Source organism: Symphalangus syndactylus, chromosome 15, assembly GCF_028878055.3.
Source record: "Symphalangus syndactylus isolate Jambi chromosome 15, NHGRI_mSymSyn1-v2.1_pri, whole genome shotgun sequence".
NCBI classification, from domain to species: domain Eukaryota; kingdom Metazoa; phylum Chordata; class Mammalia; order Primates; family Hylobatidae; genus Symphalangus; species Symphalangus syndactylus.
The window spans coordinates 33,682,471-33,697,029 of NC_072437.2; positions in this window are offsets into that span (position 1 = coordinate 33,682,471).

Consider the following 14,559-nt stretch of genomic DNA (forward strand, 5'->3'; position numbering starts at 1 on the left):
TTAATGATGTTGAGTATCTTTTCATGTGCTTATTGGCTATATGTATATCTTTTTTTTGAGAAATGTCTATTCAAATCCTTTGCTCATTTTTGAATTGGGTTGTTTTTATGATTGTTGAGTTTGGAGAGTGTTGCATATATTCTGATTACCAATACCTTATTAGAAATATGATTTTCAAATATTTTCTCTGATATGGTTTGACTGTGTCTCCACCCAAAATCTCATCTTAAATTGCAGTCCTCATAATCCCCATAATCCCCACATGTCAAGGCAGGAGCAGGATGAGGTAACTGGATCATGGGGGCAGTTTCCCCCATGCTGTTTTCGTGATACCAAGTATGTCTCATAAGATCTGATGGATTTATAAGCCTCTGACATCCTTGTTTGTACTCACTCAGCCCTGCCACCCTGTGAAGAAGGTGTCTGCTTCTCCTTTGCCTTCCGCCATTATTCTGAGTTTGCTGAGGCTTCCCCAGCAGTTTGGAACTGTGAGTCCATTAAACCTCTTTTCTTTATAAATTACCCAGTCTAGGGTATTTCTTCATGGCAGTGTGAGAATGGACTAATGCATTTTCCCATGCATAGGTTGCCTTTACATTATGTTGAAAGTGTTGTTTGATGCAAAGCAGTTTTTAAATTTTCATAAAGTTCAATTTATTTATTTTTTTTGTTGTATAGCCTTCGGTATGATATCCAAATTATCATTGCCAAATCTAATGCCATAAAGTTTTGTCCTATATTTCCTTCTCAGGGTTATACTTTATTTATGACGCTGGATTATTTGATTTTAAGTTTTTGTATATGGCATTAGGTAAGGGTTCAACTTTATTATTTTACTTGTGGATATAAAGTTGCTACCATCATTTGTTGAAAAGACTGTCCTTTTCTCATTTAATAGTTTTGGAACTACTGACAAAAATCATTTGACTATATATACAAGGATTTTTTCTGGGCACTTTTTTCTATTCCATTGATCTATATGTCTGTCTTTATGCCAGAAAGACACTGTTTTGATTACTGTAGTTCTGAAGTAAGTTGTGAAATTAGGAAGCATTTGTTCTCCAACTTTGTTCTTTTCCAAGATTGTTTGGCTACTCAATGTCCCTTAACATTCCACATGAATTTTAGTATGGATATTTCTATTTCTGCAGAAAATGTAACTGGATTGTGATAGGAATTGCAATAAATCTGTGGATCATTTTGGGTGAGTGATATTAACATGTTAGTAATATTAGATCTTCCAATCCCATTAACATGGAATATCTTTCCATTTATTTATGACACCTTTAATTACTTTCAGCAACATTGTGTAGTTTTTATTATACATTTCTTTTACCTTCTTGGTTAATTTCTAAGTATTTCAATGTTTTTGATGATATTGTAATTGGAATTATTTTCTTATTGTCAAATTATTCACTGTTAATCCTTATAAATGCAACTGAAATTTTTTTTTGTATCGACTTTGTATTTGGCTACTTTTTTGGACTTGTTTACTAGTTCTGACAGTTTCCCTTTTTGTAGAATATTTAGGGTTTTCTAAATATGAAATTATGTCATCAACAGGCAGAAATAAGAAGATTTATTCCTTCTCTATTTGGATGCCTTATATTTCCTTTTTGCGAAGATAGAAAATTATTTTACTCACAATAATTTCAAGAAATATGACGTATAGGTATTGGATATATTTGAAGGAAAAGATAATGCATATTAAATGAAAACAAAACAACATCTAAGCACATGAGTAATTGTAACCTGCTATTAGACAGAAAGAAAATTTCATAGAAATTATAATTCTTTCAATAGGTAAATGTAATGCTATTCTACTTATAACTCAGACAGGGTTTTCTTTTCTACTGAATATTCACAAGTTATAATTGTATAATTAATTGGGTATAACGTGATACTCTGCTTCATTTATATAATGTAAAATGATTGAGTCAAGCTAACTATCATATATGTCATCTCAAGTACTTACCATTTATTCCTTTTAAATGAAACATTTTAACCTTTGACCAACATTTCCCCCTCTTCCCTCCCTCAACCTCTGGAAGTCATCATTCCGCATTCTGTTACAGACCACATTTTGTTGTATTTATTTATCAATTATTTTTTATTTTTAAATGTTTTATTTTTAATGTTTATGGGTACATAGTAGATGTATATATTTAGGGGTTACATGAGATATTTTGATACAGCCATACAATGCATAATAATCACAACAGGGTAAATGAGGTATCCATTGTCTCAAGCATTTATCATTTATTTGTGTTATAATTAATTCTGATTATAGTCTTTTAGAATACCACCAGTGCAGTGGCTCATGCCTTTAATCTCAGCACTTTGGGAGGCCGAAGAAGGTGGATCACTTGAGGTCAGGAGTTTGAGACCAGCCTGGCCAACATGGTGAAAGCCTGTCTTTACTAAAAATACAAATATTAGCCAGGTGTGGTGGCTTGAGTCCAGTTACTAGAGAGGCTGAGACAGGAGAATTGCTTGTACCTGGGAGGCAAAAGTTTCAGTGAGCCGAGATCGTGCCACTGCACTCCAGCCTGAGTGACAGAGTGAAACTCCACCCCAATACATTTTTTAAAAATAAAATAAAATATGTAATACGTTATGTTGACTGTAGTCACCCTACTGTCCCATCAAAGACTAGATTGTATCCTATCTAATTATGTTTTTATGCCCATTAACCATCCCCAATTCTTCAGCCCTGTTACCCTTCCCAGCCTCTGGCAACCATCTTAATACTCTCTATCTGCATCACGTTTTCTTTTTTTTTCACTTTTTTTTTATTTCCAATTTTTATTTTAAGTTCAGGGGTACGTGAGTAGGATGTGGAGGTTTGTTATATAGGTAGATGTGTGCCATGGTGGTTTGCTGCACAGATTGTCCCATCACCTAGGTATTAAACCCAGCATCCATTAGCTATTCTTCCTGATGCTCTCCCTCTTCCCACTCCACACCCTCCGAGAGGCCCCAGTGTGTTTTTCCCCCCAATGTGTCCACATGTTCTGATCCTTCAGCTTCAAGTGAGAACATGTGGTATTTGATTTTCTGTTCCTACATTAGTTTGCTGAGGATAATGGCATGCATATGTTCATTGCAGAACTATTCACAACAGCAAAGACATGGAATAACCCATCACATTTTCTTCATCCTTTCATCCATTGCTGGACACTTACTTAGGTTCATTCCACAACTTGGCTATTATGATTAATTCCAAAACAAACACAGAAGCGCAGTTATCTCTTTGGCATATTGATTTGAAATCCTTTGAACATGTATATACTACTTTCATTGCCTCAATGTCTAGCTTCTTGAAACCCATTGCTTTATATGTTTTATGAAGGAAGGTGAGTAATCTGATCCTTTTACTACACCTTGAGAAAAATTTAAAGTCCTTTATGATATTTTCATGTATAGAAATACAGAACTCATCATACACAGGACAGTCTTGCAAAGGTAACTGGATGGGGATAGAAGACAAAACATTTTTTAAATATCTCAGTGAAAGATGTAAAAAAAAGACAACTACTATATTTTTAAAATTAATTTTAACCCTTTACCAAGCACAATTCATATATATTTATCGAATACATATTATTCTGTAAATCTGTTAAAATTATATATAATTACAATTTCTTTTTAGTTTAATGTATTCTATATCCATATATTATCTGTATGAAGATATTTATTTGATATAATTAACATTTTAAAATTCTATTGTATTTCTTTATTTTTGATGAGAACTTTAGCAGATACTATGTATCAAGATAATCCCTTACTCCATTGTTAAAGTAGTGTTAAATTATGGGACATGTCATAAGTTACTACAGAAACTATCCTTTGTTTTTTTGCCATGAATAAGCATGTTGCCTTCCTTCCTTTGATGAAATTTCCAAAAAAAAGTCTTACTGTCCAATTAGCATATTTTAAAATGGAGACCAAATTGTTTTTAATCTTGTAGACATCCTGTTTATTCCATAATTCAAATATTCTTGACAATTTTCTCATGATAAAATTCTATTTTAGTCTGCATTATCAATTATTTACAATTAACTTTCATATTTTCCTAAAAAACAGAGAACTATATTTAATAATATATATGATATTATATATAAAACATTAGCCTTTTTATTATTCACAATTTTACTGTGCTTGTAAGCACACTTTATTTCAGTTGCCTTTTTTTTCCATAGAAATACTTTCTCAATGAAGGAAACATTCTGGTGATTTATATTCTGGCATAGGCTCCTTTATGTGGATAGCTATTCTATTATGTTTCTGTAATTGTAGCTGTGTCATCAGATTCTATTTCAAAATAAATCTTTAACTCCAAATTATGTATGTTGACAATGTAAACCTTCATAGTTTGGTTCAGTAATAATGTTTGTCAGCAATTAAGCTGAAAACAGAAATCTTCTCTTTATATCACCATTATATTCAAATTGCACATATGCTAGAAGAATATCTACGTTAAAAATATTTGCACATTCATCACATCATAATGAAATGTACATTACTGAGTGTATTTGTCATATAACTTAGCTAAACGATGTGCTCTGATGTTATTGGAAACCGATACTTAAGCTAACTTCTTTGCCACGTATTTACTCAACTTATATGAGCACACTCTTTGAGCCATGCTATGATTAATGTCTTAACAGTCATACATATGTATTTGTTTCAGTCTTAGTCTTAACTTAGGATAACCACAAAATATTAAGTTTGATATGTAAAATATTGTACATTTGCTTCTACTAGCTTTTAAATATGGTTACACTTTTCTCAAAGAAATTCAGAGTGTTTATGATTTATGTTGTTATGCTTTTTATCTTAATGCCACTTATATAAGATTGTCATGAGAGTTTCTATTTGTTTTCACTCAAGTTGTGCACTCATATCATGGATTTGTAACAGTTTATAGAACACTACTCATTTCTGCAATAGAATTGCTATAGTGTGACTCCAACTGTTCAAATGTTGGTGAGGTAATCAATGATGGCAATATAACCAATGAAAGAAAATATGGGAGCAGAACATGTATGTGGAGAGTTGGTGTGGACATTTTTGTTTATATTTTGCCTGTGAACATAGAAAGTGTCACATACTTATGAGAATTTCAGTATAAATAAATTACAGTTGAGAGAAAAATTGGCCAGTTCCAGTTTTTAATTCAGAAAAGGAACCAGAAGACAATGTCTATATGGGGATGTTTTGAATGAAAAGCACCTAGAGAACATATACACTGGAATGTCCAGTGGCATTTAGAATTATAATCCAGGAGTTCAGAGAATCCAGAGTTAAAGGGGAAATATAAATATCCACAGAGAAATGCACAAGTATAGACATACTAGTTAATATAAAATTAAATGCTGTGTTATAAATGTTGCATAACTTATACACTTGCTATCATAAAAAAACGAATGTTATCATTAGGAGAATTCCTGCACTAAGAAACACAGAGAATAGTAGTCAGAAGAAAACATGAAAAGTAGATCTGGACATTGAAAGGTACACAGAGTTACAAGTCTCAAATATTGCTAAAAAAGTTATAAAACTCATACCACATGATTTAAAAATTTGTAGATTCCTGGTGTGTTGAGTGTCCCCGAGGCCACACTTAGGCTCAATAATTTGTTAGGAAGATGCATGGGTTTCAGAAAAGCTGTTGTACTCATGTTTGGAGCTTATTACTTTGAAAGGATACAGACTAACATCAACAAGGGAAAAATAATAATAGGACAAAACCTGAAAGAAAGCAGGGGTGAACGGCCAGGTGTCCACTCCCAGTGTAGTCCCCCAGGGATGCACATAATTCAAACGGCAGTGACAAATGAGAACACATGCCAAGTATCGCTGATAAGGAAGATTACCATAGCCTTTCTATTGGAGTTTTTTTGTTGGATGTCTGTCATATTAGAACACAGCTCCCAGGGGACTGACCTCAGTTACTAAGACTACAGTTCTGCCTCCCCGCCTTGAAGCAAAAGCAGGTATTCACCATTAATCCCATGGTTAGGACATTTAAAAAAGAGTGAGAGAGAGATTGGTTGTATTGGAGTAAGGGAATGAATTTCAGAGACTTGAAAATTAGAGAATCCACAAGGAGGAGGCAAAGTCAAAAAGAAATAATAAGTTTAAAAGAAGGTGTGTTTTATATTCTCTTTCTATTCTCCTTTTTTCCTTTTCCCTTGCTCCCATTTTCTTCTTGCTACATTTCTGAATAAAAGATGGATCTGAGAAAGATGTATTTTGTATGGGAGCCAGCAATAGGAGATTAGTTACATACAATAAGAGTAATCAAATAAGTCATAATCAATTAACTGTAAACAATAAGAGCTAAATTTCTGTCAACTAAATGAATAACAAATATGGTAAGGGAGGGCATACACACACACACGTACATGCAAAGATACATATTGTATTTGTCAGGGTTCTTTAGAGGGATATAACTAATCAGATAGATGTATATATAAAGGGGAGCTTATTAAGGAGTATTGACCCACACGATCACAAGGTGAGGTCCCACAATAGGCTGTCTACAAGCTGAGGAGCAAAGAAGCCAGTCAGAGTCCCAAAGCTGAAGAACTTGGAGTCTGATGTTTGAGTACAGGAAGTATCCAACATAGGAGAAAGATGTAGGCCAGAAGACTAAACCAGTCTAGGCTCTTCACACTCTTCTGCCTGCTTTTATTTTGGCCATGCTGGCAGCTGATCAGATTGTACCCACCCAGATTGAGGGTAGGTCTGCCTTTCCCAGTCCACTGACTCAAATGTTAATTGCCTTTGGCAACACCCTCACAGACACACCCAGGAACAATACTTTGCATCCTTCAATCCCATCAAGTTCATACTCGATATTAACCATCACACACATATATCACAGCCCTGTCCACTGAGAGATATTGGGAGAAGTTTCAAAGCAATAGCAGTGAGCAAATTAGGCACCAAGACCCTGGTTTTTAAGTTCCATTTTCTATTAAAAGAAATCATCATCTCTTGGAGAAATGGTGGATTCCAGGACAGAGAAGGGAAAATATAAGATGAGTTGCAAGCATCTTTTTGTGCCAGAAAGTAAGAAAATTGTCATTCATTTCCAAAGGACAGGGGGCCACCATTGAATCTGGACCCAGGTATTGTTGCTCACTACTTGAAAGCCAAACATGAGAGGCAAGGGTTGGTGGGAAGAAAAGCAGGTTTAATTAGAAAGCCAGCAAACTGAGAAGATAGTGAATTAGTGCTCTAAAGTACCATCTGAAAATTTAAATTTTACCATAGGGTTTTAAAAGGGAAGCTTGGTATGAAAAATCTACGGGAGTGGTGCAGAGTGCGGGGTCTATGAGTTTTGTTCCACATAACTAACTTCAGCCCAATGGTGGTGACTAATTGCTCGTGACTCCCTCCAAGTGGGAGGACTCTGCGATCTAGGTCTATGCCTGATTTGATCCAAGATTAGCCTCTGGAATTTCTGAAGCAAGAACATAATCAGATAAGCATTCAGTGACAGAGGGGAGTGCCCAGAGAGGGAAGGAAAGAACAAGTGAGACAGGAGGGAAAGAAGAAAAATAAACTGGGTGCCTAAAATGTACTTTTTATAACTGAGATCCCTGGTAAGAGTATGAGGGGCTTCCACTGGCCAAATCTGGAATAAGTGCATCATCAAATAATTAATATTGTTAATATATTTTAATCCATAGAGCAATATAGTAATCCTTAAATACATACTGACATAAATAAAGTCTGATGAAAAATAGAAAATGTACAAAGATTCAGTCTTTCCAGAAAACACACTTATAAATTAAAAAGAGAAAATGAGTAACTTTACATTGGAAATGCCTAGCAGGCGCCAGCTTAATCAAATAACCAATTTTAACAACATCAGTATTGGACAATAAAACAAAGTCATGTGCCACTTGATAAAATAGAATGAGAAGAGCATGGCATTGCTGATGATATTCCTGCCAAAAATGCATAAACTGAGCCTCATCATAAGGAAATATCAGTCAAATCCAAACTGACAGGCATTCACCAAAATAACTGGTATATAATCTTTAAAATTGTCAAGGACATGAAATCAAGGAAAGACTCAGGATTTTCTCCAGATTAAGGGAAATTCAAGAGACGTGAAAATTAAATATAACATGACATAATGTACTAGATGAGTTTGCTCTAAATAATATTATTGGGACAACTTTCAAACTATGAATGAAGCATAAAAATTAAACGTTAGCAATGTATTGATTATAGTTTCCTGATTTTTATGGTTTTATTGTGACTTTGTAGGGGAATGTTCTTGTTATATATATATGCACACCTATATACAGCTTAAAAAGATATCTAACAAGGGAAAGAAAAATGAAATGGCAGTAACTTGAATGATCATGAAGTTCCAAGAAAAGTGTTATTAAGATTGAGTTTGTAAGCCTACCACATCATCTGATAAAGAGAAAAAATGAAGATACAAAAATATTGAAATCTAATTGAAACAGCAAGGTGCCTGATGGTATCAAACGGTATCTATAACTGCATGAGAAAGAAAAGAAGCCAAGATGTCCTCAGAATCAGAGGGAAAAGTGAAGAACAAAAGGTCAAAGTAAAGAAGTATCTTCCCTTACAGGCAGGATAAAAGCATTCACATCTGATGACCTGTATATCTGCAATGAATAGGAGACAATGGCAGAACATAAAATACTTGGAATTCTAAATAAATGCTTATTGAAATGAATTGATTAACAGACTTCAGTCTATGGAAGAGTGACGAAAACATTTATAATAGAGTGAACTATAGTTGAAAACGAATGAAATAAAAGTTGCACTAAAGGTTTATGTGTGTTTAGAAATCACTCATTCATATAGAAATAAAATACTACTTTATATGATTCTTTCTGACTACTCTCAGCTGCTTTAATGGAGGTCTGAACAATAATACTACCTTATATTTGCATTGTGTTTCAAATTGACAATTAATTTATTTACTCTTATGGCAATTCTTTAAGTTTCCAATATGTTGACTTGAAACTTGAGAGATACAGTTATTACGTGATTTTCTAAGGACTCGATATTAGTAAGTGGCTGACATGTCAACTGACTCCAAAATTCTGTGACCCTTGGTCCTCATGTTTGACACTTAATGTTATATAATGACACTTTAGATTAATATATTAATCTAAAAACCGAAGGGATTGATATTGGTGAGAATGCATTTGAAATATTTGCTCTATCTGGTCTGCACTGAACTTTTCACACAATACAAGGCAATCCAAATGAAGATTAACGGAAAATGAAAATCAATCAAGGGCTTGTAGGTATGGTAAAGGGAAACAGCAGGTTTGGTGAAAAGAAGGAATTACGAGAATCATGAAGATTAAGACAATTGTACAAAGAAAACATTTGTGGATTTTACCCTTTCATAACCTGTATGATCTTCTAATTTCATGATCTTTATCCATTAAACAAAAGAGTTATCATATGCTTTATATTTCAATTGTGAGGTTGTTTACTTTAGTGAAGGAGAAAGTGCCTCTACACCAATCCAAGTAAAACAACAGCCAAAATCCTCAGAGATATTAACATGCATAGGAGTTACAGCCTGCTTTTCATCTCTCTGACTTGAAGGCTTAAACTCTTCAATGGTTTTACTGCCCAGGAGTGATGGGCTCCAGCAGGGTTAGCTTATCACTGCAAGCCACACTTGGTTACCAGACCTAACAGAAAGGAAATGTAAACTGACTTCAGGCCTTTTGATATTTCAATGCAGATTATGTAATATGTATGGAAGAATAGGAAATGCTCAACATCACACGGAATTGTAGGCTTAAGTCCACAATTCATGAGTTACATTTGATAACTCATGAATGTCTCTAGTACAATGTGAGCATACAAATAATCAGAACTAACAATTTGGCCTTTGGAATAACAAAACAGGTTTAGACAGAATTCAGAATACATAATTTCTACAAACAATAACATTGTATTACTTTAAATATTATTTCATTTTAGTTTTACAAATATTTTCCATCCTGATATTGCTGCCTCAATGCTAGGGTAAAAGCACATTGAAATCTTCTATAAGGGTAATTATGATAAATCAAACCTCAGTTCAGAGATGTGCTTCTTTTTGTCGACTAGGAAAGTGTTTCAGCCACAGAGGGCTGCTGATCTACAGATGGAATCCCTTTAGGTAGACACAAATCCAAGGAGATTGTTTTTGGAACTTGAGAACACAGCAAAGACACTATGTGATTGGGTTTGAAGTAACCTCAATTCATCCACTTCCAAATAGAACATTGTACATTCTTCTTACACAAGATTGTTATAATGGATGCAAAACCATGTAAAAAAGTATTTAGATGATTTCAAATAAATTCTGCTTAAAGAATAAGATGCAAAGTAAATTTTAATACTAAAAGTAGCACATCATGAAGAATGGGGTACCCATCCCCTCAATCATTTATCCTTTGATATATGAACAACACAATTACACCCTCTAAGTTATTTTAAAATGTGAAATTAAGTCATTATTGACTATAGTCACCCTATTGTGCTATCAAATAGTAGGTTTTATTCATTCTATTTCTGTGTGTGTCTGCCCATTAACTATCCCTACCTTCATCCAGTCTTCCACTACCCTTCCCAGCCTCTGGTAACCATCCTTCTACTCTCTGTCCATACATTCAATTCTTCTGATTTTTAGATTCCCACAAATATAGTGAGAACACACAATGATTCTCCGTCTGTGCCTGGCTTATTTCACTTAACATAATGATCTCCAGTTCTACCCTTGTCATTGCAAATGACTGGATCTCATTCTTTTTCTAAAAAATATTGACATTGCATGCCAGTTTCAAAACCTCTCAGATACTCCATAAATATGTACATATACTATGTACACATAAAAATTAACGAAAATCCATTAAAATAATAAATAATAAAAGCAGCACATTTGGGATCAATAATTAATTATGAATGATATGATTATGTTGTCACTAAAATAATTTTATTCATATAATTTGTAACAGTAGTCATATTTTTATTTTGGATAAAATGTTAAGAAAAAAAAGAGTGTCTGTCATTACCTGGTCATGCTTTAGTGCACCTAAGGGAGTAAAGTGAAATTAAAATGTGTGTCGTCTAGTGGCCGAATAACTTATTGCCCTTTAGTTATATTTGGACATGGGGAGGGGGCAAATATATATTTAACTTTCCTCCTTCCTTATCCAAATGAGATGAAGGAATATAGGTACCGTCAAACAAAATCTGTAGGAGAAGGGGTTAAACATACAAGGGAGGCTTTATTCAAGACCACGGCAAATAGAGGCGAGGACAATTTCAAAAGAAGATTGAGACTGAACTCGATGCTGTTGAAACAAAAGCAGAAAAGTTTTTAAGCACTGGCATAAGAGAGTGGAAAAGTACTGGAGGGACTTAGAGGGAGGTTAGTCAATGTGATTACAAAACTTTTGGCAAATTGGCATGTATAAAAATTAGGCTACCCTTCCAGGAGACTGGAAGAGAGGGGCACTACATTCCTTGACCTGGGACAGCCCACAGTCCATGAGAAAGGCATCCTTGAGTTATAAAAGTGGCAAGAGGCTAGGAGAAGATTTATGTCTCAAATGGAAAGAGGAAGAATTTACAATTGCACATTTTCTAAAGTAAATGTTTTTTTTCTTTCTTTTTTTTTTTTTTCTTTGACAGAGTCTCACTGTGTCACCCAGGCTGGAGTGCAGTGGTGAGATGCACTCCACCTGGCTCACTGCAACCTCCTCCTCCTGGGTTCAAGTGATTCTCCTCCCTCAGCTTCCCTAGTAGCTGGGACTACAGGCACGCACCACAATGCCCAGCTTATTTTTGCACTTTTTTGTGGAGACAGCGTTTCACCATGTTGGCCAGGCTGGTCTCGAACTCCTGACCTTAAGTGATCCCTCCACCTTGGCCTCCCAAATTGCTAGGATTACAGGCGTGAGCCAATGCACCCAGACTGTTTTCTTTTTTTTTTTTTTTAAAAAGAAAGAAAATCAGAGGACTACATTCAGAAAGGAACCTCTCTAAAGATCAGTCCAGCTGCTGGTAATATTAAGGCATTCTTGGTCAACACACGTGCGTGAGTGCAATTTTTCCTCCTCCACACTGTTTTATGCCAGCATGGTGTGTTCATCCATTCTCACGTTGCTATAAGGGAATACCCGAGACTGGGTAATTTACAAAGAGGTTTAATTGACTCACAGTTTCACACTGCTGGGGAGGCCTCAGGAAACTTACAATCATGGCGGAAGGCATCGCTTCACAGGATGGCAGGAGAAAGAATGAATGCCAGCAGGGGAAACGTCAGATGCTCATAGAACTATCAGATCTTGTGAGAACTCACTCACTATCATGAGAAACAGCATAGGGGAAATCACTCCCATGATTCAGTTACCTCCCACAGGGTCCTACCCATGACATGTAGGGATTATGGGGATTACAATTCAAGATGAGATTTGGGTGAGAAACAGCCAAACAATGTTACATGGTAAACGGTTATGATGATGACTTTAGTTTTAAAAACGTATTTACTAAGGCAAATGTCCAGTGAGGCTTAGTTTTGTAACTGTATGCTAACTTTCTATTTATTATAATTAATTGATCACCAGTCGTGAGAAAAATAATCATAAAATATGTAAATGGAAAAATTTTGGGAAGCCAAGATATATATATCAGAAATACTCCTCTGAGACAAAACTTCCAGAGGAACTATCAGACAGCTGAATTTGCGGCCTCACGTAAATCAGCTGTTCTGCAGCCACCGCTGCTGACACCCAGCCAAACAGGGTCTGGAGTGGACCTCTGGCAAACTCCAACAGACCTGCAGCTGAGGGTCCTGTGTGGTAGAAGGAAAACTAACAAACAGAAAGGACCTCCACACCAAAAACCCATCTGTACATCACCATCATCAAAGACCAAAAGTAGATAAAACCACAAAGATGGGGAAAAAACAGAGCAGAAAAACTGGAAACTCTAAAAAGCAGAGCACCTCTCCTCCTCCAAAGGAACGCAGTTCCTCACCAGCAACGGAGCAAAGCTGGACGGAGAATGACTTTGACTAGTTGAGAGAAGAAGGCTTCAGACGATCAAACTACTCCGAGCTACGGGAGGAAATTCAAAACAATAGCAAAGAAGTTAAAAACTTTGAAAAAAAATTAGACGAATGGATAACTAGAATAACCAATGCAAGAAGGGCTTAAAGGAGCTGATGGAGCTGGAAGCCAAGTTTTGAGAACTACGCAAAGATTGCAGAAGCCTCGGTAGCCGATGCGACCAACTGGAAGAAAGGGTATCAGTGATGGAAGATGAAATGAATGAAATGAAGCGAGAAGGGAAGTTTAGAGAAAAAAGAATAAAAAGAAATGAACAAAGCCTCCAAGAAATTTGGGACTATGTGAAAAGGCCAAACCTACGTCTGATTGGTGTACCTGAAAGTGACGGGGAGAATGGAACCAAGTTGGAAAACACTCTGCAAGATATTATCCAGGAGAACTTCCCCAATCTAGCAAGGCAGGCCAACATTCAGATTCAGGAAATACAGAGAATGCCACAAAGATACTCTTCGAGAAGAGCAACTCCAAGACACATAATTCTCAGATTCACCAAAGTTGAAATGAAGGAAAAAATGTTAAGGGTGGCCAGAGAGAAAGGTCGGGTTCCCACAAAGGGAAGCCCATCAGACTAACAGCTGATCTCTCGGCAGAAACTCTACAAGCCAGAAGAGAGTGGGGGCCGATATTCAACATTCTTAAAGAAAAGAATTTTCAACCCAGAATTTCATATCCAGCCAAACTAAGCTTCATAAGTGAAGGAGAAATAAAATACTTTACAGACAAGCAAATGCTGAGTGATTTTGTCACCACCAGGCCTGCCTTAAAAGAGCTCCTGAAGGAAACACTAAACATGGAAAGGAACAACCGGTACCAGCCCCTGCAAAAACATGCCAAATTGTAAAGAACACTGAGGCTAGGAAGAAACTGCATCAACTAATGCGGAAAATAACCAACTAACTTCATAATGACAGGATCAAATTCACACATAATAATATTAACTTTAAATGTAAATGGGCTAAATGCTCCAATTAAAAGACACAGACTGGCAAATTTGATAAGGAGTCAAGACCCATCAGTGTGCTATATTCAGGAAACCCATCTCACCTGCAGAGACACACATAGACTCAAAATAAAGGGATGGAGGAAGATCTATCAAGCAAATGGAAAACAAAAAAAGGCAGGGGTTGCAATCCTAGTCTCTGATAAAATAGACTTTAAATCAACAAAGATCAAAAGAGACAAAGAAGGCCATTACATAATGGTAAAGGGATCAATTCAACAAGAAGAGCTAACTATCCTAAATATATATGCACCCAACACAGGAGCACCCAGATTCATAAAGCAAGTCCTGAGTGACCTACAAAGGGACTTAAACTCCCACACAATAATAATGGCAGATTTTAACACCCCACTGTCAACATTAGACAGATCAACGAGACAGAAAGTTAACAAGGATATCCAGGAATTGAACTCAGCT